This window comes from Anser anser (genome assembly GCF_964211835.1).
Source record: "Anser anser genome assembly, chromosome: 2".
Classification (NCBI taxonomy): domain Eukaryota; kingdom Metazoa; phylum Chordata; class Aves; order Anseriformes; family Anatidae; genus Anser; species Anser anser.
In genome coordinates, this window is record NC_139721.1 from 149,949,834 (window position 1) to 149,977,034 (window position 27,201).

The 27,201-nt window shown below is 37.0% G+C and overlaps 1 long non-coding RNA gene across 2 annotated transcripts in view; it reads right to left on the reverse strand.

Annotated features, from left to right (window-relative positions):
* Positions 1-27,201, reverse strand: part of LOC310895238 — a 106,091-nt gene that overhangs the window by 7,033 nt on the left and 71,857 nt on the right. For both annotated transcript variants that reach the window (XR_014580565.1, XR_014580566.1), the window contains 2 exons: positions 19,787-19,996; positions 129-226 (listed from right to left, as the gene is read on the reverse strand). This is a non-coding gene — a long non-coding RNA (uncharacterized lncRNA). The remainder of the gene's footprint in view (positions 1-128; positions 227-19,786; positions 19,997-27,201) is intronic.

A 27,201-nucleotide genomic window follows, 5' to 3' on the forward strand; every position in this document is an offset into this window, starting at 1 on the left:
CAAAGTACAGCAAAATGTAAGGATACATTGTGTTTTCTTTTAAAGATATACATCCATCATGCCAACCAAATGTAATTACAATGAAAGTATTCTCTTTAGTTCTAAGCAGCTTTCTCATGAGTACTTACATAGAAGGCAATAGAATCTGGAAATGATAATCAGTATCCAGGCCAACAGATGAAAAAAAGGAGTTTTTCTTCTGAAATAGTATTCAGAGGAGAATGCTCTGAAAGATGGAAAGAGAGCAGTAAGACGAGAATTAATTCTTATCCTCAGAAAGGTACAGCATATGGAAACCTAGATTAAAGCTTTCTGAAAGGATGTTGGCTTTCCTGACTTTCTAATAGGCTTACTTTTCTTTTTTTTTTTTTTTTTTCTGATTCTGCCAGGCTGCCAAATATGGTGGCAAGCTACCAAATATACTAATAATCTGGCTGTCTACAAGGTGCAATGGTGATCTTGATTAAGACCCACAAGTGAAAGCACAAGCAGTAGAATGCAAATTGCAATATTCAACTGATTATTTGTATAAGAATGGAAATTTTCTTCTCTTGATTAAATTCATCTTTAGAGCCTAAATTTGTAATTTACCATTTCTCTGGTATTTTGAGAACAGTAACTAGAATGAGCAGCTTGAATATCTTTTATTCCAGTGAAAATCATGAAAACTAGCATAGTTACAAGATTCTCCATGACTTGTAAGTGACACTAATAATATTTCTAAATGTTTCTAATGTGTGTTCAGTTGACACACAAAACCAATTTATGGCTTTCTTTTAAACCCCCCAGACATGGAGAGCGGCAATGACTTCAAAGTATACAGGGACTGTGAAATTTAGTCTGATTTAAAAAGGGTCCCTTTATGCTCTCCAGTAACTAGTAAATCTCAGTAGACACTGCACCTGATGAGCAGATTTTCAGCATGCCAACATATTATATAAAATCTTGTTTTGATCTGGGTACACTGAAATTTACTTCAGCTGGTACTAATTACATCAAAACTTCTATGACAAAAGATGACATATCGTATAAAACATAGCTAAATCCAGAAATATCTGTTCACACCTAAACAGGTTGTATAGCCATAGGCCTTCCACAGAGATCGTCTTCAATTTTGGCTCCTGCTACTGTTTGAGGCAGGTGAGAGAATGGACTTTAGACCTGTAGCACTACCAAAAGCTGACATATGCTGGAGGATTGCTGAGAGTTGTCAGCTTCTTTGATGGCATCACCCACATAAAACAGATGGAAATATGGTTGTTAAATTCCTATACATTGATTTCCTGTCTGTGGTATCAGCTAACTAAACAAATAAGAACTTCTAAACCATATGGTCCTTCAACTGGCTCTTGATTTCCTACTCTAAGGAAAGGAGAAAAGTGAGCTTTATTATACAATATTGATCTGAAAACCCCTTTTGAGAAGACGCTACCAAGGTTATTTTCAATATTACTTCCTTATACGATGTTGATGAAAAACAAACAAACAAACAAACAAACAAAACACAAGAATTCTACACTGCACGTTGGTTTTAGTGAGGACAGCTGGGGACTCTATTTGTTTATCTGTCATGGCTGTGTGTTGTATTTTCAGAGCAAGATTATAGTCTGGCCAAGAATGTAATTCCTGAAGAAGGTAATACCTTCACATAAATTCAGAAATTGATAAGCTAGCAAAATTTAGTTCAACATATTGATTCTGATACACTTTAGGGAATTATAAAAATATTGACTGAAAGTACACTCTGAAGCAAAGTCCCTATTACATATCAGTATACACTATGAAATTCCAACATTCCAACATTCCAACCTCTTCCATAATGCTACTTTGAACTTTTCCTTATGGCAAGAATTTGTTGAGCTATAAATTGGGATCCTTTAAGAGAAAAAAAAAATGCTGTCAGGAAATCAGAAAATATTGATGTAATAGTTTAATTTGTAGGAAAATAAGTTATAAGTATTTGTTCTCATTTCAAATGATAGCAGGATGGGATTTTCTAAAAGACTGTGGTTGTCCTAACTTTGCCTCCATGGACTGAAAGGATATGAGCCAGCAGTGTGCTCAGGTGGCCAAGAAAGCCAACAGCATTATAGCTTGAATCTCAAATAGAGTGGGCAGCAGGAAGTGATAAAGGAAGTGACCAAGGAAATGATTGTCCTGTACTCGGCTCTGGTGAGGCTGCACCTCGAAAACTGTATTCAGTTTTGGGCCACTCACTACAAGAAGGATATCAAGTTGCTGGAGCATGTCCAAAGAAGGGAAACGAAGCTGGTGATGGCTCTAGAAAACAAGTCTTATGACGAGCAGCTGAGAGAGTTGGGGCTGTTCAGCTTGGAGAAAAGAAGGCTCAGGGGAGACTTTATTGTACTTTACAATTACCTTAAAGGAGGCTGTAGCAAGGTGGGGATTGGGCTTTTCTCCCAAGCACCAAGTGATAAGATGAGAGTAAGGATAAGTACTAGGGGAGGTTCAGGCTGGATATTAGGAGAAAATTCTTTACTGAAAGGGTTTTGCGGCATTGGAATAGGCTGTCCAGGGATATGGTTGAGCCACCATCCCTGGAGGTCTTCAAGAAACATGTGGATTTAGAACCTAGTAGCATGGTTTAATGGTGGACTTTAGTACTAGGTTAAAGGTTGGACTAGATGATCTTTGAGGTCTTCTCCAACCTGAATAATTCTATGATTCTATTATTTTATTATTTTTTTTTTCTATGCATATGCTGTTGAAAATATCTTATAACAGGCCTTAAAAAAAATTTTACAAGTTTTTTTTTTTTTTTTCTCACATCTGCTTCCTTTTCTCACATTTGTTTCCTGTTAAGTGAAAGGTATAAATAATACAAATTTTGCTGGATTTGTTCTTATAAGAAAGAGAGTGTTAAAGGAATTGAATTAGCTCAGAATTAAAGTTTTTCTTTCTTCAGGCATAGAAGCGCTTTTCCATAACTAGTGTCATTGCATCTTTCAGTGGTCAAGAAAAGGTATCCTTACAAATTTGTACTGAGGTATCTTCCCTCTGTAACTGAACAGGCTGAGAAGTTAATTTGTTTCTGTTTAGACTGAGAAGTCAGCAGCTATGACATGCTCTCCTGTTGTATGTCTGACCCTGTTACAACTTGTCTGTTATTAAATAAAATCTCTTTTGTTAGTTTATCTTGAATGTGAATCCCTGTGGTCATGGCGAAGGCAAATCTGATATAACAGCTCATTGGAATTCAGGAAAACATTCTCTCTCTCTGTTTTCTTGTCTTGGATGAGCACTGACGGTGACCTGCCTTTTCAGGATATTCACTGTTTTTAACAATGGAGACAGTGTTCATTTCTCTTTTCCTGCAGTTCAAGGCAAGTTCCTTAGACAGGGTGCACTACAGGTTCTTTAACTGCAATTACAGTTAATAGAAGTAGTCCATAATTTTTCTGATTGTTTTCACAGAAGCCCTCAAAGATCAACAGAGATCAAGGCTGCAGTGCCGAGTTCTGATGAATCACCAGAAGCCATCAGACATCAGACTTTTCAAACCTCATGAAAAGTCTAAGATAGAAAGATACAAAGCAGAAAAATTGTAGGGGGAGTAAGTAGGTAGCCACATGACATGACTAGCCAATGTCATGCTGGGTCTAGGACTGGAAAAAGGGCATCAACCAAGTGACGTATTATCAGAAGAACAAAAAGATTCACACATATCCAGACACTCAAATAAAAATTAAAAAAAAAAAGGGGGGGAGGGGGGACATCAATGGAGAGACAAAGAAGAAAAAAATTATGAGTTTGACAGTATGTAGTAGGAATGGTAGTAAGCAGAAGAATATAATGTCAAAATAAAACTTAGGAAAAAAAAACTATTTAGGACTGCTTCTTCATATATTCTTTCTGGCCTGAACATGCTTCAACATTGCTGAGGCCTTATCAGTAGAATTTGGAGGCAAGAGGTTTACAAGTCCATATAAGATATCAAAAAAGGAGGGGACCTACATAGATCCTCGTACCTTGTAAGAAGCTAACCCCGGAAAAGGTATATAAAAATGCAAAGCTAGTGATCAGAGGTAGGAAATAATTAAAGCAGTTCAGAATAAAGCAATATAGAAAAAACATTTTTATTTGGCACTTACAGATTTTTTTGGGGGTGATTCCTTCTCCTCCTCCATCTTTTTATTCTTTTGTCCCCTCAGTAACCAAATTCCAAATCAATTACTTTAATGTCAGCATGTTAATTTAGAAAGCAAACACTTCCAATATAGAGTGGTAAGAAAAAAATTATATATATATATATATAAAAATTATATTTTGTAAAAACAGAAAAATAGTTACCTATAACTAGTAAACTAATCATCCTAATAGCCTTCAAATAGTGTTAGTCAGCTGTAATGTTACAGGTATGAATGAAAATGTCCAACACAGTGCCTCTACATAAAATTTGTGCCTCACCTATAGAATTCCTGAACTCTATGTTATCAACGTATTCAGGTCCAGGAGCTTGATGTTAATGCTCAATACAGAAAAAAGAAAAAAAAAAAAGAAATAAAAAGAAAAAAAAGAAAAAAAAAAGCTCTAAAATTTGGAAACTGCTTCTATATGTTCATTGGCATAAAGGAGAAGTAGATTGTCAAAGAGAACATCAGCAGTCACCATCTGTCAGGTGGTCTAATAATTTAATGGAGTTGGGTTTGATTGTCCAGAGAAGTTTTGTTGATCAGAGACCATTTCTTTAACCAAATGCATTTCCAAAAAAAATGAAGTCATGAGGAAAAAACATGTGCACAGATTACATTAATTTTGTCAACAAGGCCTGAGAAATGGCTGCTGCTGAGAATAAACCATCCAGTATTGCTACTCTGAAGCTGTGTCTAGACTTAGGACCATGCTCTGAAGCCTGAAAGCTGTACGCCCTACTTGAGTGAACCACAGGCCTATCTGGGCTATGAACACGGTTCCTCTTACATAGAAGCTAAAGAACAGGAAGTTGGGCTTCTATGGGATTTCTTTGAGCTGTAGATTTACCTGCAATCCAGAGATTACTAAATAACGTATATCCTGCAGAGGGAACTGGAAAATTCTCCTAAGGCTATCACACCCATAACCTAAGGAAACCCCAAGGGTACAAAAGTTCAGGTTTTTTTCAGTGAGAATCATGTCCATTTACTAAGTGCTAGCCCTTCAGAGAGGAAAGAAATCAATCGTCTGCATAGCTGGTACTTTATTCCTGTTTTCTTTGCAAGTACTCAAATCACTGGTTGTGCTCTGAATCAGTCCCAGAAGTATCAAAAGACTGGAAACCAAAGGATGTTGTCAGTGAAGCATCATTCAGATAGGAAACAGTCTGTGCCTCCCAAAGAACCCATTAATACAGAGCTTTTTTTCTGTCACACAGCTGTGACAAAGATTAACTGATTTTGTTGCTCCATTTGACCAGCATTGACTTGTGCCATGGATGCCTACCCAACTAATAACAGGCCCACAACTGCTTGTTTTCTGTTTCAGACTAGCTCAGCTGCGTTTACTTAAATGAAGTGATACTGTGTAAACAAATGCCAAAATTGGTACTGGGAAGCAGGAGCTGGATTGACAACTTTGATAGACAAGTAAAGACTAGAGTTATTATTGCTTAATTGCTGTGGCAACTAAACATAGCCTTTTTGCTGAAATAATATCATGGTAACACCTTACTCATTATAAAAAAATAATAATAATCAGTCAACCTAGAATTGCTATCGGGGTTGCACTTGAGTGAAAACTGTAGACTTAGAAAAGAAAGGTTAATAAAATACACAGAACAGAAAACAAGGTTAGAGGTGATGTTTTGCCTGTGAGGCGTTTTTCAGAATGCAGAAGAAAAAGATTAGCTGTAGAGACAGGATGAGCAGTAGCTCCCTGGTTTCTCCTTTCCACCATTAACCTTTTAAGAGTCTTTCAAAAGTGCACAAAAGTCCCTGCAGCTATAACGGTGTCTTCAACCTTGTTATCTATCCCAACTTTCAATATATATTGATATCAATTATTTTTCTTGTGATCATTTGAAGAAGGCATAAATTGTAATTGTTTCACATCTTTATTAGGAATATGGATCTCTGAGTAATCTAACTGCTTTTAATATGCTTCTTTTCCAGCTACTGGGAATATTAAATGTTTGTGAAATAACAGCTGTGGTACTGATATTTCTCTTAATATGTTATTGTATGGCTACCTAATCTAACGCAATTGTGAAAAACCTTTATTGATTCATTTTGACCTATTTTCTTCTATTATTTCATTGTTATATTAAAGTACAGACTAATAGAATGCACCATGAGAAAAATAAAACGCTTGATCATCTCAGAAATCCACTCCTACCATTGTTAGCTATGTATCTCCATATGTTACTTTTTAATTTTTTATAAGCTTTAAAATAGCTGAATCTAAAGAGATTCATTTATTATGTTATTCTCTACCTTTTAAACATTTTGCATGCTGAGAACTACACAGGAACAAAGAATAATAAAGCTCAAAATTAGTGCACTTTAACATATAGCAGAAATAAGATTATATATATTTTTTAAGTAGAGAAGAAGAAACAATGACTTACTGTTTTAACTGTTAAGCAATAGTTATCCACCGATTCTGGTTAACTTTCTTAAGAAAAGTCATATACTTTGAAGATCTGGGGTAAATATTTCATGAAACTGAGCACATACTGTTTCATTAATGCATTAAGGAGAACATTCAGTCCATTTGTCTTTTCAGATTGTTAATTTGTCCACAGATTTTTTTTCCAAAAGAGTGCAAATTAGAATCTTGTGATTTTTCTTGGTAGGAATTCATTGGCTTATTACTATGACTAGCTTAGTTTCTGCTGGTTTTTATTTTGGCAGAAGAGTTTTACAGATCCTAATATTCATAACCAGGCCTCATTTTTATCATTATTATTTAAATAATACTGTATTTCCCCTTAAAATATTTTTTTTCTTATTCATTTTTTTACAGTTCAATGAACATCTTGGGTCCAGAGGTGCTCTGAACAACATGAAGAGCCTCAGTTTGGTCTAATGTGTTATGCTATTCTGAACAGTGGTATGCCAAATGAACAGGGCTGAATACTTATATTGAGTGTCTTTATAAAACAATTTATGAAGCCTTAGATATGGGTGGTAGTAGTACCACACAAAAGGTGGCAGCTGTGTATTTTACATTTTTATATGCATTTTGCCAACTGACTTTAATTGGGTTTTACATAAAGATAGAGTTATTTTCATATAACTCAGAGTGTCTTTTTACGGAACAGATTAAGATTCAAAGTTTTGGTATTTGTGGTAAGAGAGCTATCAAATCAGTAGGCTGCATCTCTAAATTTTTAAGAGAAGACAGAGATATTAGCCCCACTAAACACTGCCAGTGAAATAAATTTTAAACCTTAAAATACACCTTTTGTGCAGGCAATCACTCACATTTCTCACGTTCTTTTCTTCTAAACATCTTTGTGGCTTTCTGTGCAGTGATACACATTATCCTGCACCCTCGCACTGCTCTGGAAGCTTGGAAGAACAATGTCTAAACAGTGAAAACAACTTTAGTGTTCATCTGCATTCAGAGAAACGGCTGCCATCCATGCACTCGGTTAGTATGAGGACACTGAATTGACACATTGTCTTATTCTTTAAGTGCTATTCACAAGCAGTAATTTGTCTGCTTGTCAGTTTAATTTAAAACAATTCTGATTCCAAAAAGGATTTACTTTTTTTTTTTTTTTTAGTAATATTTCAACTTCAAACAAACAAAAAACTTTAGTACTAAGAGCAGATAACTGGGGAGAGATCCTTTTGAATTTCTTGCTCTATGTCCATTGTCCTCTAAGCATTCTCTACCTGTATCTGACATCAAGAAACCCTAGTCAAAACAAACAAACAAACAAACAAACAAAACCTTTGTGTTACATGATAAAATATTTGTGTCATGCACAGGATATATACCTTTGAAAAAGCAGTTCTGAGTTGTTTTTACATCTGAAAAATATTTCTCTTTGATTGTTAAAATACAATTAAACCCTCCTCACACATTGAATCCTGTGCACCTTGTCAGTTTTGCCTTGCTCAATAATTTGAAAGAAAATTATGTTGTGGATGGGTTTTCATTCCACAATTATATGAAAATGTGACATAAATTTTAACTGACATGTCAGAAATAAAGTCAATTTCCAACCCATTTCAGTGCATTATCCACTGTTATGCAAATGACCACTAGGTACCTAAAGATCTCCAATCCTTCTCAGTTAATCAATGTTTACAGACACAAAAATAGGCTAATAGTTCTCCTAATTTGGACCATCTCTCTGAGCAAGGTAATAATGACAAACAAAATAACAAAAGCATAAAAAGGAAGTAGTTTCTGCATTCCTGGATAGAACAGAAATGTATATAGATATATATTCTATATATTAGAATTTATACCTTTTTGAACTAGATTATATTACAACAACAAAAACAGAGATTGCAAGATTTTTGTTAACTTGATATTATATCTTTATTAATTTATTAATGAACAAGGGAAATATATCATTGCCATATAAAAAAAGGACTACAGTGTATTTAGGATCACATAATTGACCATAGCCACTCCTGATAAATAGAAATTAAAGTTTCTAATGTTTCCTTTAGAAACAAAAATAAATGAAAAAAAAAATTATTACAGCATCAGCTGGAGGCATTGGTAAGAGTATTTAGCAAAACACCAGTATGTCATAATGTTTCTGTTCCTTAAGGGTTATTTTATAGTTAAACGGTTCCCTGGACTGTCCATCTCTTACAAGGATGTGATTCTTACCAGCTGTACCCCTAAGGAAATAAAGGAAAACAAAAGATCCTATAATTTTTCTGTTCTTCCTCTGGAACCTTAACTATAATATGTGACTTCAGCTAAAATCTTCAGAAAAAGAAATTGATAGCCTGCTTCTTTAAAATCTTGATAATGTTATGATTACTTCTAGACTATTGTTAATCAGAGGGAAAGTTGGAAAGATTCTGTTTTACATTGCAAGGTCTAAAATTATTGTAAGGCTAGCTGTGTGGCTGTCTTGAAAATGTTGTTTCCAAAACTGAATGATTGCCTCAACCTAACTATTCAGTGCCACATTAAACATCATTTTCAAAAAAAAAAAAAAGGGGGGGGGGGGGGGCGGAGGAGGGAGAGTGTTAACATTTTAGTCCTCTTCTCATTAAAGGTAAACATAATATCCCTTCCTGATAGAAAAATGAAAATTAAATAATTATGTATTAAAACCCTTTTCAGGCCAGTAAAATGGAGTTGTTCAACTGTTTGATTTATAAATGCAGAATCTATGTATCTCAGAAATCAAATGACGACAACTATCAACAGGCAAAGAGTGTACTCTATTCTACTTTTCCAGTGTACCATCTGTATATCTTCACTCAGTATAAACTCATGATAGAGAATACAGGTCGATGATGAAACCATACTTTGGAGTTGTGTCTAATGCATCTTGGCAAAAAGATGAATTTTGAAAGCTTGGGAAAGGAGAGAAGTGTAATCATCAGACTAATCTTTTTGAGAATCATTATTAGCTCAGAGAAACCATTAATTGTCTTTCTAAAGATGAGACTATTGTTAGTATACTTGTAAATATTAATTATTTCCAATGGTTAGGAAAGACATTGAGAGTTCAGTAGTGTTGTTTTGTTTTTGTTTTTGTTTTATCACTAATAAAATTGTAAACTAGTCCTTTGGCAGTGTATGATATTTAACAAATTTCATTAAGTTTCCATGACATTGTGTTATGCTAAATAAAAGTTTTCTGACTTTGTATGAGGTAGTACAGGCAGTAAAAGGCCAAAGGTGTGTTACATGTACACATATTCTGTCCATAATTAGAAATCGAGCAAAAGTTCTGTAGTTGCAATAAATCTCAAAATCTTTTCTTTACAAACTTTGAAGTTTCATGCAGAAGTGCTCAGAAACTTCCCAAATAGTGTGGATTGAAAGGGTGTCCCAGGAAGCAATCTATGAGTTTTAACAAGTCACATAATTTCTGGTGTCCTTAGGAAATATTTCCATTAAAAAAATAATCCTCTGAAGGGTGAGAAGGTGGTGAATCAGATTAAAATTCTTCAGAAATATCATTTAGTGCAATCCATTTCAAGCCAAATCAACCAAACTCCAACCACAGTGTTATAGCTCTGTAACAACAACACCATTGCCCATTTTCTTCTTTGGCCAGGACAAGAGTCAATGGGCACAAACTGAAACACAGGAGGTTCCATCTAAACACTGGAAAGCTCTGGCACATGTTGCCCAGAGAGGTTGTGGAGTCTTCCTCCTTGGGAGGGAGCCAGCTGGACGTGGTCTTAGGCACCCTGCTCTGGGTGTCCCTGCTTGAGCAGGGGTTGGACCAGATGACCTCCAGAGGTCCCTTCTGACCCTAACCATTCTGTGATTCTGTGATTCTGTGAATATAAAAAATAATGGGAAATGCTCAATACAAAGTAAAGTATTTGGATATAGTAGCTGTAAACGAAAACACCTCTTTTTAAGATGCCTGTGAAATTGGAAGTTATTGTACATAGCAAAGTAGGGACATCTGCAGGGAGTTGTTAAAAATTTATTCTAATTTTTCTATGCTTAGCTATAATGTTTCTGGAGTACACTGCTGGATTTCATTGTAGCTACACTTCATTGCCCACAGTGTGTTGGAAGTTTACATCAAGGACTAAGGACTTGGGGGGCGGGGGGGTTGTGTGGGGGGTGGGATGTTTCTAATGCAGTGAGGATAAAACAGCCTCTGTTAGGTATTTCCATTTCCTGAAAAAATATCCATCGTGGATATTTCATACACGTTGCTTTGTATCTCCCACAAGCGATCTGAACAGTTTTCAGGTGGGACAGAAAACCCTTTTCTCCTGACTTCACTGTCTGTTCTGCTACCTTTTTATAAAGGTTAAAAGCTTTTGTATGTGCAAAAGCACACTCTAGAGACCTTTTCTACACTAGGGCCTCATATTCTTTATAATATATGTCAACACATTGATGTACAAAGGCCTGTGCCTAACTTCATTTCACACATTTCCTTCTGCCAGATACCTCCATTTCTAAAGAAAGAGCTCTCAATCACTCAATTTCTATCTTTTGTCCAACATCAGCGTACTGTCCAGCCACTGGTAGAAGCAGATTCCCCACTTCAGTCTCTTCTCTCTTTGGCTGTACTGGGATGCACAAGCTAATGAACTGATTCTTCACTTGTCAAGTATACTCTCTAACCACAAGGAGGTAGTTTCTTCCAGGGGACAAAACATGAAACTGCTTGAATAGAATAGATAAAAAATAATAGATAAAAACAATTGTACTGTACTGTTTATGCCTAATTCTTTTATGAGTGCCTAAGATGTCTAAATAGATTCCGATCTATAATTTCTGATGTTTATTCAAAGGAAGTGGTTTTGTAGGTGCTATTTGCATAAATGTACTCTTCTTTGTTATCAGAACCATTTCCTGATTTTGGAGAAAGCAAGCTCTTCAGAGATGAGCATATAAGATAAGATAATTTCTATGAAAATATAACCTCTAGGACAAAAACAAAAAAAAAGAGAGAGAGATACTTTGCCTACTTAAAAAGAATTATTCATCTGTACCTCAGCAGACCTTGAAAGTTTTGAGATAAATTATGCAGTGCTACATGTGTTAGGCAAATACGTATGTCCTATATTACTGCTGGATAAAGCTTGGTGTAAAGTTTAAGTGACTGCCCAAGGAATCACGAGAAGAAATTCTGGTCCTCTTTGAATCAATAGCAATGTGTTCTTATTGAGGATAAGATTTGACCTGCAGCTGAAAAAAAACACCTGACTCAGAGTATCTTACTTTACCATTATACTTGTCACATTGCTCTGCTGATGGAGAGCTTGCACTGGATTCTTCTTTTTACTTATGCACTACACATATTCAGAAGAGGAAAAAACCTCTTTTCAAATCATGTTTCCATGGTTAAACAGATGCTAAGCTGACATGTTGAGAGCTAGCTGGGTGTTCAGGGTACTGAAAGGTGACTAAAGGGCCAATTTCATCTTGAGCTCAACTCACTGAGTACAAGATCATACAAGTCTTGCTTAGGGGCAAGATTTTATCTGACCTAGGATTTAAGGCTGAATAAAAAACCAACATAAACAAAAAGGATTCAGGCACCCTATCTGAGGAAAGTGTGATATTCTGGTAAATACAACCAAAATGGCATTGCTGAAAGACCTTTTTCAGGTGCCATGTAAGCCTCAAGGCACATAGCCTTCACAGTTGTTGGCTTCTTTCTCCTTAAACTTCCCAAAGAGCTTAACTTCTTCACTACTGCAGAAGTGCTTCTGTTTTGGCGTAGTTGAACAGTGTACCATTCAGCTAATACTGAAGAGCAGGCTTTATGTCCAGCAGACATTACTTCACCAAAGTCCCCCCCTAGACTTCCTGGCCTAGTAAGGATTATCAAGGTAGACCAATTTAGATACACAGAAAACGTGTAGTGCTTTCATGTGTCCTGGATTCTTGAAGAAAGACACAGCACAACTAACAATTTATTTTAAAACATAATGGTTTTCCCAGGAAGTTGGAGATCAAAGCTAATTTCTTCCCTTGACAAAGGGATTTATTCCTTCTTCTTAGGTCAGTGGTAATAGGATATGCAGAAAGAAGAGGAAGAAAGGAAGGAAGAGAAGAGAAGGAAAGGGAAGTAAAGGAAAGGAAGTAAAGGAGGGAAGGGAAGGGAAGGGAAGGGAAGGGAAGGGAAGGGAAGGGAAGGGAAGGGAAGGGAAGGGAAGGGAAGGGAAGGGAAGGGAAGGGAAGGGAAGGGAAGGGAAGGGAAGGGAAGGGAAGGGAAGGGAAGGGAAGGGAAGGGAAGGGAAGGGAAGGGAAGGGAAGGGAAGGGAAGGGAAGGGAAGGGAAGGGAAGGGAAGGGAAGGGAAGGGAAGGGAAGGGAAGGGAAGGGAAGGGAAGGGAAGGGAAGGGAAGGGAAGGGAAGGGAAGGGGAAGGGGAAGGGGAAGGGAATGGGGAAGGGAATGGGGAAGGGAATGGGGAAGGGAATGGGGAAGGGAATGGGGAAGGGAAAGGGGAAGGGAATGGGGAAGGGAAAGGGGAAGGGAATGGGGAAGGGAATGGGGAAGGGAAAGGGGAAGGAAGATGATAGGCAGTATACCACTGTCAGACATAGGGAAATTACTTCTGGTTCAGAAAGATGACACAGTTGAGCATGTCCAGTCTCCAGGTCTGCTAGCTATACCCTGCTATCTCAGAACCACACATGGTTACTTCTGTTACTTCTTGGTGAGAAATGATATAATTTATGGCTCCCATGTGATCCCTCTATCCCTTCATAACAGAAAATGGAATGGATTAACCAACCTTCCATGTGAAAAGAGACAAAGACCCCCCCCAAAAAAGGTATACATCATCTCTTACTGATACTACACACATTTTAATGTGGTTTTGCTTGACATGAAGCTCCAGTATAATATGAATGATTTCTAATTAATACGGTAAAAGCCTAATATTAAGCTTTCTACTTCATCCAGAAACATCCAGTGAATGCAAAGTTAAAGTAAATATTCAATGCCTAAATCTTTGTGCCACAGCATTTGTCATGTCATTATGATCTAAAGTTGCTTTCAATTTATATTTCTGGGCATTTATCAGTTTAAGAAAGTACTGTGAGATTTATTTAAATACAGGATATTAGACATAATTTGCATGTAATAGTGCAGGCCAGACCTTTTGCTGTCTTCATGAGTTTATGAACGTCAAAAAAAAAATCAGCATTATCACAATGAACTAAATATGAAGGCAGGAAAAAAAAAAAAGCACACATCAAAGGTGAAGCATGTTTTAAATCAATCAAATTCAGCTAGAACTATCAAGATTGTATAACCTGCAGACCAGATTCCTATGCACAGCTGTATGAAGTAAAACATGAACATAATGTGAAAACCATTATTGTCACTGAGATCCTAAGTAAAGCAACATTTGTTTGAACCCTTATCTGTTCCACTGAGATTTTATTTTAGAGAGAGAGAGAGAGAGAGACCAAAAGCATAGCACAATTATGCATTAGCCATTCTTGGCACAGCATGGAATCAGAAATTAACCTCCCTTGGACATGTAGTTAATATTCTGTAGTCTTTCATGCTATAGCTTACAAATAAATAAATAAATAAATAAATAAATAATCTGCTCTGTCTTTAAAGCAAAGCTGGGTTGATTTCTACTCTATACGCATAAAATTATATAGGTATATAAATGTGCTGGAAGTGCAGATGTTTCTATGCGTATATATGTATACAAACAAAAGTGTATATGGGCATATGCATACATATGCATCTTTGTATACACACATACATGTATGTATACACACGTGTGACTAGATATAAATATACACACATAGGTATACTTACACATTTTTATACACTTAATCTGAAAATCATACAGTAATTTCTTGATATCACTCGGGTGTGCCTCCTCCTTCTCTTACAGGGAACATTGTATTCCAACAAAGAATCATTATAATTGCTCTTTAAAAATTACATGTGGCTCAACTCCATGCAGCTATTCACTGTACAGAACTGTGTGAAATCTCATTACAAAACCTGGAATCAATTAAAGCTCACCTAGTTAGGGCTTTGTTAATAGCTTGACATTCACTTTCAGGTCATTATAATGCCTGTCTGATCTTTTAGAGGGTGTAGTAACTGTACAGATTTTTTGTTTTGAAGCAGACAGTACAGAAGAGAAAATTTTATACAAATGGTACTAAGGATAGGAAAGAACAAAATAAAAATACTTGTTTATTCAGAACAAAAGCAGTCAATTCAGTTTGATAGCACTTGCTGTGTCTTCTATTTATCTGTCAATGTGTTTGTATCAGCAAATTCTTTTTTGCCTAACTTGTAAGCAAGTTGAGCCATGCAAATATGTATGTACAAGTGTTTGTGCTGGAACAGTTTGAGAGCTGATGTTGGCATGGGAATTTATCCAACAAAGAAACAGAAACGGTGTCACATACGAAAGACATGACCAATTACTTAGAGAAGTCAAGCATAATAAATATAATGAAAAACTCAAAACAACAGTTAATCATTTATGTTAGGATCTGCTGCTTATTACTGGAGTGGAGTTGTGCTGAGCATGGCACACAGACAAGGTGCCCACAGGCATAATATGGACAACTTACTGTCAACCTTTGACTGAAGTATGTCATTGGGTGACTAATTTCAAATACTGAGCATACTGCAACATGTCAGAGCATATTTGCATGTATTTCAAAAACAATTTGCTGAACAAATCATTTTTCTGGTGAAACAGATTGCTCAGTAGGAGAAGACACTAAAAAACTTGGGTAGTTTCCTCTTTTTTTTTCTCCACTAATTTCCTCTGGAGCTCAAAACCCATAGGCAAAACAAAATCCAGGGATAGGTTCCCACTTGTGTACCAAAAAACAAAACATGACACATTTACACAAATATAAATCCAGGTGACATTCTCCAATTAGTGCTTCTAATTTTCAGTGCTCACCAAACTACTTGGCTGAACCAGTTACACATGACAGTGTGACTAGCCCCAATTTAACCCTAAGTTTAAATAGGTGCAAATGGGAAATTATTAACAGGGATAGTCAAATAACACACCTGGTAATTTTAGGAGGAACATAAATTTAAAGGAATGTATACAATATTAACAGCTAAATAGTTTTATAGCATACAGAACAACTCCTTTAATGAAAAACAAATACTACTACTACACTCTGCATTCCTTTCTTCGTTTCCTATCTTACTCAACTGAATGTTCAAGCTAATGTTCAACATATTTAATATTTACAGATCTGGATGGATTGGATAATTTATTTGGTTAGCCTTAACATATGTTCACAATGCTATGCAAAAAGGGACCTCAAAATGATAGTCAGGAAAAGTCAACAAATGAAAAACATTTAATCCTGTCATGACACATTTAGATGCACTCAATGAAGTTTTAAGATTTCTTTCAGCTCAGTGACTCAAAACTTTAGACCATGTTTAATGATCATAGTTTGATGACTGTGAAGAGCAGACACAGAAGCTTCTTTCATCAACAGTCTATTTGTGTGTGTGTGTGTGTACGCGCGTGCCTATTAGCAGTTTATTTGAAAAAGTCACTGACCAAGAAATTATATCTAAAACCTCAAATGCCGGAATAATGATGTATATTTAAGTTGAGCCTGTTCTTTGATTTTTCCCCCATTAGAATGATTGATAAATATCCCTCTAGCAAGGAATAATTCTTGACTGACAGATTACCTCCTTCTTAGAGGTTTTGAATCAAGCTAACACAGACATTTTGATCACACTTCATTGTTTTATACTAATACAGCATAAAATCCTCCCACAGCTACATATGTGTCTGATGGAAATATTATATCTAATTCACAAATATTTATTTATAACAAATCTTATGTCTGAAGTTTCCTGGATTGCTAACAAAAATGTAAGTACAATAGATTTATCTTCTGCAAAAACTCTAAATACTGACTGTACTCATTTAAATGGTGCACATAAGGGCCAAGGAAGTGATGGACATCAGCCCTGTGGCTTTTATTTTTACAGATCCCTAAAGAATGCTCTGCAGTTTAAAATATAAACAGAAAAGGGTTTGCCCCAAGCTAGTTTTTATCTAACATTAAATGCAACTTAGTGGTGCCAAATATTACAAGGGGAAAGAGGATGAATGTTACAATAAGATCATGAAGAAGGTCATCATGATTGTCTGCCCCAGGCTTCTTCACATGGACCATTCAAGGGGTATAAGTTTAAAGGCAGCAGGCCCATGCTGCTACTGTAAAGGAGCCTACTACTGTAAAGGAGCCTAATCCCTTTGAAGTCAATAGAAACAGCCTGATTTACACTGAAGAGACTACTATCTCTGAACAGGTAACCTAGCAATTTGATGATGACTAGTTAACGAGCTGTCAAAGCTTAAACAGCAGTCATTCACTTGCCTGTATGTAGGAAAGTGATATACTGCCAGAACTATATGTGTAGCATTTAAGCAACTGCCACAGATGGGGAATTTAGCACACTTGCTGAAATTATTCCAGGAATCCCTAAACCATATTTGAGCATCAGCAAGTGTATATAGAAATGCACAGTTATCAAGAATGCCATCTAGTGTACCCTCCAGCAACATTCAACCAAAACAAACCCTGCACACAGAAATAAAGTGAAATGATTATGAACTGTACATCACCCCAGATGGTGATAGATGGGGCCATTAATGGCAACCTGAGAAAAATCAGATGGCTGGATCTAATGGAAATCACATGACTTCTCAAAGCAACTTAGACTGTTTTGTTCTGCAGAATGGCACAAGATTCTTTGTATAAGATTACATAAAACAATTCTGTTCCCATCCAGCCTGTCTCACTAATCTTCCACTAAGATGCCTTGTGGCAAGTCTATAACCAAAGCCCCCCACCCTTCTCTATCTCTGAATCACCTGAAATGTAGGGAAGCAGGCGTTTCTTAAAACAGGGCTCCTGGATAGTTCTCTGAATTCTGAGATAAGCATTAAGCTGTTCAACCCCAGTAAAGATGTTTGATATGATGCTATCTGAAAGTGGTTAATCTTCATCTTACTATCTTACAGTTGCTCTGGTATGCAACAACGAATTGTAAATACCTAAATGTTTTCCACCATGCACGTCACATCTTTTATTTCTACACACACAAGTCTCAATGACTGCACTTCATCTGTGGCTGAATTCTGTGATAGCACAATGGATGAACCAACAGCAAAGGCTTTCTATTACCCACATTCATTTCAAATCTACTTACTCATTGTGGTTTTCTGCTATATCTCAAACAAGTTTTCTGTCAGTTACAGGCAATACTGCTGTGAACTATTTACATACAAATATATATTTATATATATATATATTTTTATACAGCCTACATGCATTTCCAAGAACAATCTCACTATGAGTCCTACTATATACCAGCCTGTGGTAAGCAGTTGCACAGATACATCTACTATGTATCATTGGTGATGCAAAAGCGTTAGAATTTATGTTCCACACTATAGTACATTCCACAGTAAACAACTCCATGTTCATCTGTGAGAACAAAGAGGATTTCATGATGAAGAAAGCTCCAATGAACAGGGAACTAATCTAACATTCAACTTCTCTAGTCGCTATGTACTTCCTGTATGACTTCAGGCAAGGTGTTCAGCTGTGCTCTAACTTCCTCCCTTGTAAACCAGAGATAAAGGCACAGCTGCCACTCTATGGAGATTCATGAGGGTAAATAATGTTAAAGACTGTGAAGTGTTTAAGCAGAACATTAACAGAAGGAAGTAATACTTTAGAAATACTCTCTGTTTTGCCCCACTTCTAGCAGTGCTAGCACCAGCTCTCATCTCTGTAACATATTGCAATAAGCTCTGTCAACAGCTCTTTCAGTTTGTCTTAAATCCATTAATGAAAAGGGTAGATGTTCAAGGTGTTTAGTGAGATTGTTCTGAGCACAATCTGCAGTTTAGCTGTTAGCTATAGCATACCAATGATGGTGCCCCAGGAGGAAGATAGCTGTATTTTTGTGCTCTCAGATGGCTGCACAGACACTGTGAAGGCTGACAGCATATATACTGCTGAAAAGCATGGAAATTATAGTTCAATAAACTGCCTTACCACAGGATGGCAAATGTTTCTCTCTCCTGCATATTTTTCATTCAACTGAAGCCCATGTATGATTTACAAAACCACTAATAAAACTTTTCAGTATGATGTATTTTCACTGCTATCAATGGAACCACTCAATTCAATGAAAACATACAAGCTCAAACCCGTAAGGACTGTATTTATATTATTATTTATAGTTTTAATTGAATAATGACTTAGCAAACTACTAAGGCATGGACAGCCTTATGATTTTTATTTTCCACTATAAGAATGGAATAAAGCAGAATTTGAGCTCATGGAGGAAGCCTCCTGAGTACTCTCCTTAAGCTGGAAGACTCTCATCTGCTGTAGTCTCCTAGCAGATTCTACACAGTTTTTCACCCTGATTAATACGTGGGAATTTAGCAAGAAAACAGAACTAGGACAAAAGAGATCAGTACTAAACATTTAAGGAAACCAATATTACATGCTGAAAGACCTGGTTTTTTTATTTGAAATCTATCTCTGCTCATACTGCAGAGCTCTCAATATCCCTTCAAACTCCTGGCATATGACAAGCATCACTCTCCAGTTACATTAGTCAAAATACTTTGGAAGTGGCTGGACAGCATCTCAGAAGGAGGTATGATTTGCTCTTAGCGATTAAGCACTGACAATAGTGAATGAAAACCTATTACAGGTAGATTAAGTGAAAATCTGACAGATGGCTGCATCTTCACTATGTCATAAGTCAGAGGTAAAGAGTAAGAAAATACCACAGGAGTAATAAACAATACAAAACAAAACAAAAATAAAATAAAACTAATTAGTAAAAATAAACTGAAATATTTTCCATAAGTAAGACAAAGACTACATAGTAATCAAAGCCCCAAGCTGGTAGGTTGTACATTATGGACTCATAAGAAAAAACAACTGATCTGACCATAGCTCTCTGTTGAAATACATAATGTTATTTAATGATATTTTAAAATACTTTAAAATGCACTTACAGACATGCAAGATAACTCAGAAAATCAGTATGCTTATAGAGATTGGGAAAGTGGATAATTTTCTTGGTAAAACAAGAATGGCTGCTTTGAATTCACATAGTCAAATTTGGCCTCAGTTTATGCCATACTTACTCCAGGAGACTTGGATATTTCTTCTTTCTAAGGAATTGATTGACTTCAGCCAAACAAACTCTCTGAGATGTTCACAGTCCTTAAATGATGAATGCAAATTTTCAGCTGCACAATGAAACATTATCCAGATGTCCAGATGGCCTCCATTTCATATGCTCAGGGTCTGGTGTAACTGCTGTCCCAACATGATATGTAGCAGGTCCCCCATACCTGAATGACAAATGAGGCTGTGTAAGGGATTTCTTTGGAAAGAATTCTGTACCTCTGTGCAAAATAAAGCCTGTGAGCTCCTTTGCAATACACAATACAAGAAAGCTCCAAACAAGCATTAACACATCTAGTCCTCTTCTTGCACTAATAGAAGAAACTCCACCTCTGCATTTGGCCCAACTTCAGTCACTTGAAGGCAATGTCATTTATTGTGATTTAAATCGCATTGTCATTTAAATCACATTTTCCTATTAGGAAAAAAATAGAGAAAGTTTAAAGACTAAATGCTTCATTGAAAATGCATATAAATCTTCCTGTAGTAGTAACAAATTGTGTCTGCTTCCCAAGTGTGCGCTTCCCAACTGCCTGGGCTTTTTCTCTGGATATTCCTTCTTCTAAAGTGACTAAAATAGAGCATGAAAATACAAACGCTACTTCACATTTTTCAGTAGCATTTTTTGAGAGTGAAATCAAAGACTGGATGCAGTTTGATTCTTGAAAAACATAGCAATTCTTTGTGTTTATGGTTTTTCTTTTATTTATTTATTTATTTATTTATTTTAAATGAAAAAATATGTTCAAGTTATAGACAATATACCTTAAAATTTAGGGATTACAGACTTCTACCTGGTTGACTAACTAGACAGGAGACTTAGAGGTGACATGATTAAAAGATATTAAAAGTGAAAATATGGGCTCTATAGTTTAAGGCACAGCAAACAATAAAGGTTGGAAGCAAAGTCAATCCCATTCAAAACAACAGAATTTAAAGATTTTTAAGAGGGTGATTCATCATCAAAAGAAAATCTCAAGGGAAGTGACATATTCTCTCCCTTTATATCTTCAAATGAAAATGTTGCTTGAAAATACACTTTAGTCAAACATGAAACTTCTTAGTTTCCAGGCTGGGGTAACTAGGCAAAATGATATTCCGGTGTTCAGAACATAAATTCAGTAGTCCTGCTTAGTTTTCAATCTCATTAGTTAAACTCAAAGAATCTGCAAAATCATATGAACAGCATTATGCCATAAAAATTCTTTGTTAATTTTATATAATATTAATCATATTTTGATCTCCTTTTAGCAGACTTACCTCCAACAAATTTGAGCAGATTTATTCAGCAAAAGGTTGGGCATTTGCATTGAGAACAATGAGTACATCATCATAGATACCCTACTGTTCACTAGAGGAAAGAAAATCCCTATAGAATGCAGTTTGTTATGAAATTTATAATAATGTCTAATTTGTAATGCAAACAATTTAGTAAAGGTTTTATTAAGGTCACCATTAGTCACTAGACTGTTTCCTAGATGGAAGTAATTTTATATATATATAAAAAAAAAAGCATATCCCATTTTGCAAGGAAAAAAAATAATAAATCAACTTACATTAGATGCTGAAGAGAAAAGCTTGTAGGTTAGTGACTGTATCCTGGTTACTCCTAACATGTCAATCTGGTGAAAAAGTTGCACATACATGGTAGAATAGAGGTGTCTATTTTTGTAACATAATAAGCTTTCTGGCAAGTATTGATTACTAATTATGAATTAATACTCTTATTTTTATTTCTATCTACATTTTTCATACATTTCTTTTCTGAAAGAGGATGTATGCTATGAGCTATATTCAGTAGCAATTTGTAGCACCAACATGTGGGTCATATCCTCAAAAACTGAAGGGACGAAGAATCTCAAAATCATCAACACAGTCTAACCTTGGAGGCAGCTCAACAAGCTAGACAAGCACGTGACTCCATCCCTACAAGTTAGGAGTTGATATTGTATGAGTCTGATAAGAGGAAATTAATTTTAATTTTTTGTTCTGAACCCAGACAATAAAATGTACACTAGTTTAATTGTTCTAGAAACAAATTATTCAGCTAAGTAAGAGAGGAATTTTTTTTTTCCTATATCCTTCATCTTATCTCTTTACTTCTCCTTTGTGAAAGACAAGATTCTGGAAATTTCCTCAGGTGCTTGCCTTATTTTGAAATTATGGATACCCAAACAAGATAACTTTATTTTAAAATTGTAACTAATAAGTTCATCAAAGACATTGTACATCAGGCATTAAAAGCATATACCAAAAAATCCTAGGTTAATCTCTACATCTCTACAAAAATCAACGCCCTTTGTAAATCATAAAGAAGACTGGGTGCAAAGGGGATGGTGGTATTCTGTTTTTTTTTACGCTTGAGATCACAAGTCAGCAATGTGCCCTTGCGGCCAAGGCCAATGGTATGTTGGGGTGCATTTGGAAGGGTGTTGCCAGCAGGTCAATGGAGGTGATCCTCTCTCAGCCCCAGTGAGGCCACAGCTGGGGTATTGTGTCCAGTTCTGGGCTCCCCAGTACGAGAGGGACATGGAGCTACTGGAGCGACTCCAGAGGAGGGCTACAAAGACGATTAGGGGACTGGAGCACCTGTTGTATGAGGACAGGCTGAGAGAACTAGGCCCGTTTAGCCTGGAAAAGAGAAGACCTCATTAACGTATATAAATATCTGAGGGGAGGGTATCAAGAGGTTGGAGCTGGTCTCTTTTCAGTTGTGCCCAGCAACAGGACGAGAAGTAATGGGCACAAACTGAAGCACAGGAGATTCTGGCTGAATATGAGGGGGCATTTATTTACTGTGGGGGTGACAGAGCACTGGAACAGGTTGTCCAGAGGGGTTGTGGAGTCTCCTTCTCTGGAGATATTCAAAACCCTCCTGGATGCCATCCTGAGAAATGTGCTCTGGGTGATCTGGCTTGGCAGGTGGGTTGGACTAGATGATCTAGAGGTCCCTTCCAGCCTTGGCCATTCTGTGATTCTGTGACCCTATGGGAATAGAGAGAGCTGTTCAGGATCACCTTGTTCTATCTGTGACAAAAGAGAGTAGGATTATGTTATGTAGTGGTCTGCTGATATAGTCTTAACACTCCATACAGATAGAAAACCACAGGTACAAAGGCCAAAAAAATAAAAAGAAATATTAATCTGCAGTATATCAGGGTTGGAATTTTTCTTAAATTTAGGACAGGAATTACAGTTGCTTGCACAAGTAAAATGGAACAAAAATTTAAATACAAATCAAACATTTAGCATGTTATAATGTGAATCACTATCTGAAAGGCACTTAGAGATGTAAAAACAATATAACATGATACTCAGCATTAGAAGTTTTTGTTTTTGTTTTTTAATGCATGTTATACAACAAGTAACCAAGAATGTTCAAATGTTCCAGCTGTCAGAGGTTCTGGGTGATATCTGCATGCCAGGAAGCCCCGTTAACTCCCATGGACTGACACATAATGTGGGCCATTTGAGAATTCCGGCTAGTATTTTTAATAATTAAAAGTTAATTTGGATCTGATGGTATTCTATTGTGAGGATCTTTTCATGCAGAAGTAAACCCATTTTTCTCTAAACGGAGGGCTAGATTCTCTTTTTCTTTAAATCTAGGCTTTCAGTCTAAAATTTCCACCTCCACAATGATGTGGGATGTATTTGTGAGGTGTGTTAAGCCTGAAGGCAAGTCTGCATTGCATAAAACAGCATGGCACAGAGATCTGTGCTCTGTATTGGCAAAGTCTAAGAAGTCCACAGGGCATTGTGCAAGCAAGACACAACTCAAATGTTGAGAGGCTGCTTTTGAAGCAGTTATCTATAGTGTCCACTCATGTTCCAGCTATGGCATTAGCCTGTGAAAACCAACTAAAATATCTTCACATTTGAAGGAAAAAAAAAAAAAAAAAGAAAGAGAAAAGCCAAACTAGAGAACATATATGTTTATGTAATTTCTTCAGGAAAACATTTGAAAGGTTTTGTTCTGCTTTCAAGTTCCTCTGAAGAGCTGTTTGCAGAAGCTTCCTAAATGATACACAACATAATGGCAGGACAAAATAGAACATTTTTTTTCCTCTCAATCAGAACTCCAAAATAATATATTTTTGGCCACACAGTGTTGTGGTTTAACATGTCAGGCAGCTAAGCACCACACAGCTGTTTGCTCACACACACACACACACTCCTCAGTGGAATGGCGGAGAGAATCAGGTAAAAAAAATGTAAAAAAAAAATGTAAAAAAAAAATGTAAAAATTTGTGGGCTGTTTAATAGGACTGTGGACAGTTTAATAGGACGGAAAAGGAAGAGAAAATAATAATAATAATAATAATAATAATAATAATAATAATAATAATAATAATAATGTACAAAGCAAATGATGCACAGTGCAATTGCTCACCACCCGCTGACTGATGCCCAGCCTGTCTCTGAGAAGTGGTCCCCCCCCACACTCTGGCTAGCCACCCCATATTATTTGTTCAGCATGAACATGGTACGGGACATCCCTTTGGCCAGTTGGGGCCAGCTGTTCTGGCTGTGTCCCCTCCCAGCTCCTGGTGCACCCCCAGCCTCCAGGGTGATATGAGAAGCTGAAAAGTCCTTGGCTCTGTGTAAGCACTGCTCTGCAGCAATTAAAACATCAGCATGTTATCAACATTATTCTTATCGTAAATCCAAAACACAGCACCATACCAGCTACTATAAAGAAAATAAACTTTATCCTAGCCAAAACCAGGACACATAGATTCTTTTTTCTTTTTCAGTTGGCACCCATTTTGCCACTTTTAACAAAGTGGTGACAAATGAGCCAGAACAAAAGAAAAGTTAGCTTTTTTTTTTTTTTTTTCCTGAAAAATTCCAAACATCCAAAAAACCATACTGAGCTGCACTTGCCCAGGAGGTTGGTGGGGTTTGTTCATTGACACTGACTTTTTTTTTGGAGCTAAATTATAGAGAGGAATACAAGATGAGATCCAGAGCACCTATTTTGTGTCTGAAATGGCAGTTGGATGAAATGTAGGCATCTTAAGTCCAAGAAAGTGATCCAGAAAACCCATGCAGCAAGTAATGTCAAAGCCAGCAGACACTAACGCTCAAAAAGCACTTTCCTGTTCAGCCTAAGACATTTCCCAGAGGCTTATACTCATGCCCACGTCCTGCCCCAGCTCCTCAGACCCTCTGGGATGACAAGGCACACACCCAGCCTTCAGCTGAGTTCTGCAACAGGTGGTGGTGTGGTGTCAGCTTGTTAGATCTGAGTTCAGCCCAAAGAATAGCTGCTTCCACAGTGTGCAGAAACTGGGTCATGACACAGCAGTGCTAGTTCTGTCCCCTTTCTCAGGAATTTGTCCTGTGAGTTTGGATGAAGCTACTTTTTATTTTTTTATTTTAATTTATTTTATTTTTTTATGTTCCAGACCATTTAACATAGTTTATTTTTAGCTCTGCAAGCCATCACGGTGCCAAGGATTCCTACTGGCACTATAGGAGCTGAGGGCACCGAGGGGCCTCCCTGTCCAAGCTCAGCCCACTCAGGCCTCCCCTACCCCACCTAGGGCCCCACTTTGCCTCCCCCCTGCCCCAGACCACCAGCCCATGCCCCAGACCACCAGCCCATGCCACAGTGATGCCACAACTGGGCTGTTCAGCTCCCTACAGTCCTGCCCTGACCAACCATGAGCCCAGCAGGCCAACACTGCAGCCCAGCCTTGGCCTGGCCTAGTCCCCATGGAGGTGCCCAATGCCTGGGCCTGGGACTAGCATGCTGCTGAGCTCCTGGCTGGGGGTAGGATGGGCCCTGGCTGCCATGTCCTGTTCTGCTTGCCCCATGAAGAGTCCCCATGGCTCCTGGCTCCCCTCCACAGCTAGCCATCATCCCATGCAATGCCCTGCCTCTTCAGCAGCCCACACACTCCTCAGTGCCTGCCCATTGACCAGCCCCTCAATGCAAAGGGAAGTGGCAAGTGGCCTCTGATATTCACATCGCTAAGTAGCTCCTCAGGGACTTGAGACCCTGACAGTTCAACATGGAAAATAAGGAGACGATCACTTTCTTCAACTGCTTTTTTAAATTTTGCTTATCTGGGATTAAAATTATTCCACTGCACCCCTCAGAAGAAAAAACAGTATTATGGACATATTGAAACAAGCTGTCACTGCCCTAGAACTTGCTTTTATGAGCTAAGGAAATTCCACTATCCCAGAACGACAACCATAACACTTCTGAGAAACCTCTGTAAATCTTGACTGAGAGCCAGCTTGTTGTTTTAGCCAGGTTTATTACTAGCAAATACTGGGGAAAATGTGACGAGAAAGCCCATTCTGATGAAATCCAAACCAACAGTGAGATCAAAAGTGAAGGATTTTTCTCTGCAGCAGACTAAACCCCTAAAACCTTTAAAGGTTCACTCATCTTTTCACAGACATCGCTCCGTAAATCAGTCAAGTATTATGAGGCAATAAAATTTAATTCATGCATAAATATTCTGGCAATCAACTATGTTGGAAAGAAAATTCAGAGCACTATATGGGAACTTAGGAGGGTTTCTTGAAGAATGGTTTAGGCAACCAGTGCCAGAATGTGACATGATCTCCTTATATTCATAACTATTTTCATGCATATTATGTATTTTACCGCAACTGAGAACCCGTGCAGAGCCTTTTTGGTTCTATAGTTCAGTTTATGTTAGTAAACCAATGTAAGTAATATTTACCAAAGGGTTACAATCAACCTGTAAAAATACACTTGGCATCAAAACTTGAAACTTGGCACATGGATGACTGGCATCAGTACTGCTCAAAAACATTTTCCCTCTCCTTCCCTTCCCAAATTTTAAATACAAATAAACAGAGGTACTCTGAGTTATTTCTATTTATTTCTATGTATAAGAACCAACTTGTTTTAAAACAAATTTTTTGCATTTCTGTAATTCTAAAATAGGATTAATCAAATCAACTACAGGGCTTATATTGATGTCTTTTATTAGAAAGGTTTTGAATAGCTAAAATTTAGCTAAAATAAGAAATGTACAAGCCATTTCACTACCATAGAACTTGTTTTTACAGGCAAAGGAAATTCCACTATTCCAGAATGACAAGTACTTTGAAAGGGCCATAATACCACCAGCTCAAGGCATGAAAGAATTTCCCAATCACATACAGAGATTATCTCCCAGTTATATCAGAGGCGCATGGAACAGGAAGCAGACAAAAGCATGGAAGACAAGCCACAGGTTCGATTCGACTTATTTTGACTAAATAGTTCCTAGTTAGGCCTATTTTCCTTTTATATCTTCCTTTTAGTATTGAGCCACTAACTTTAAGAAAGAAGAAAGTCAAGCATTTCATCTCTTTGTGCAATGAAAGCCTATCAACACAT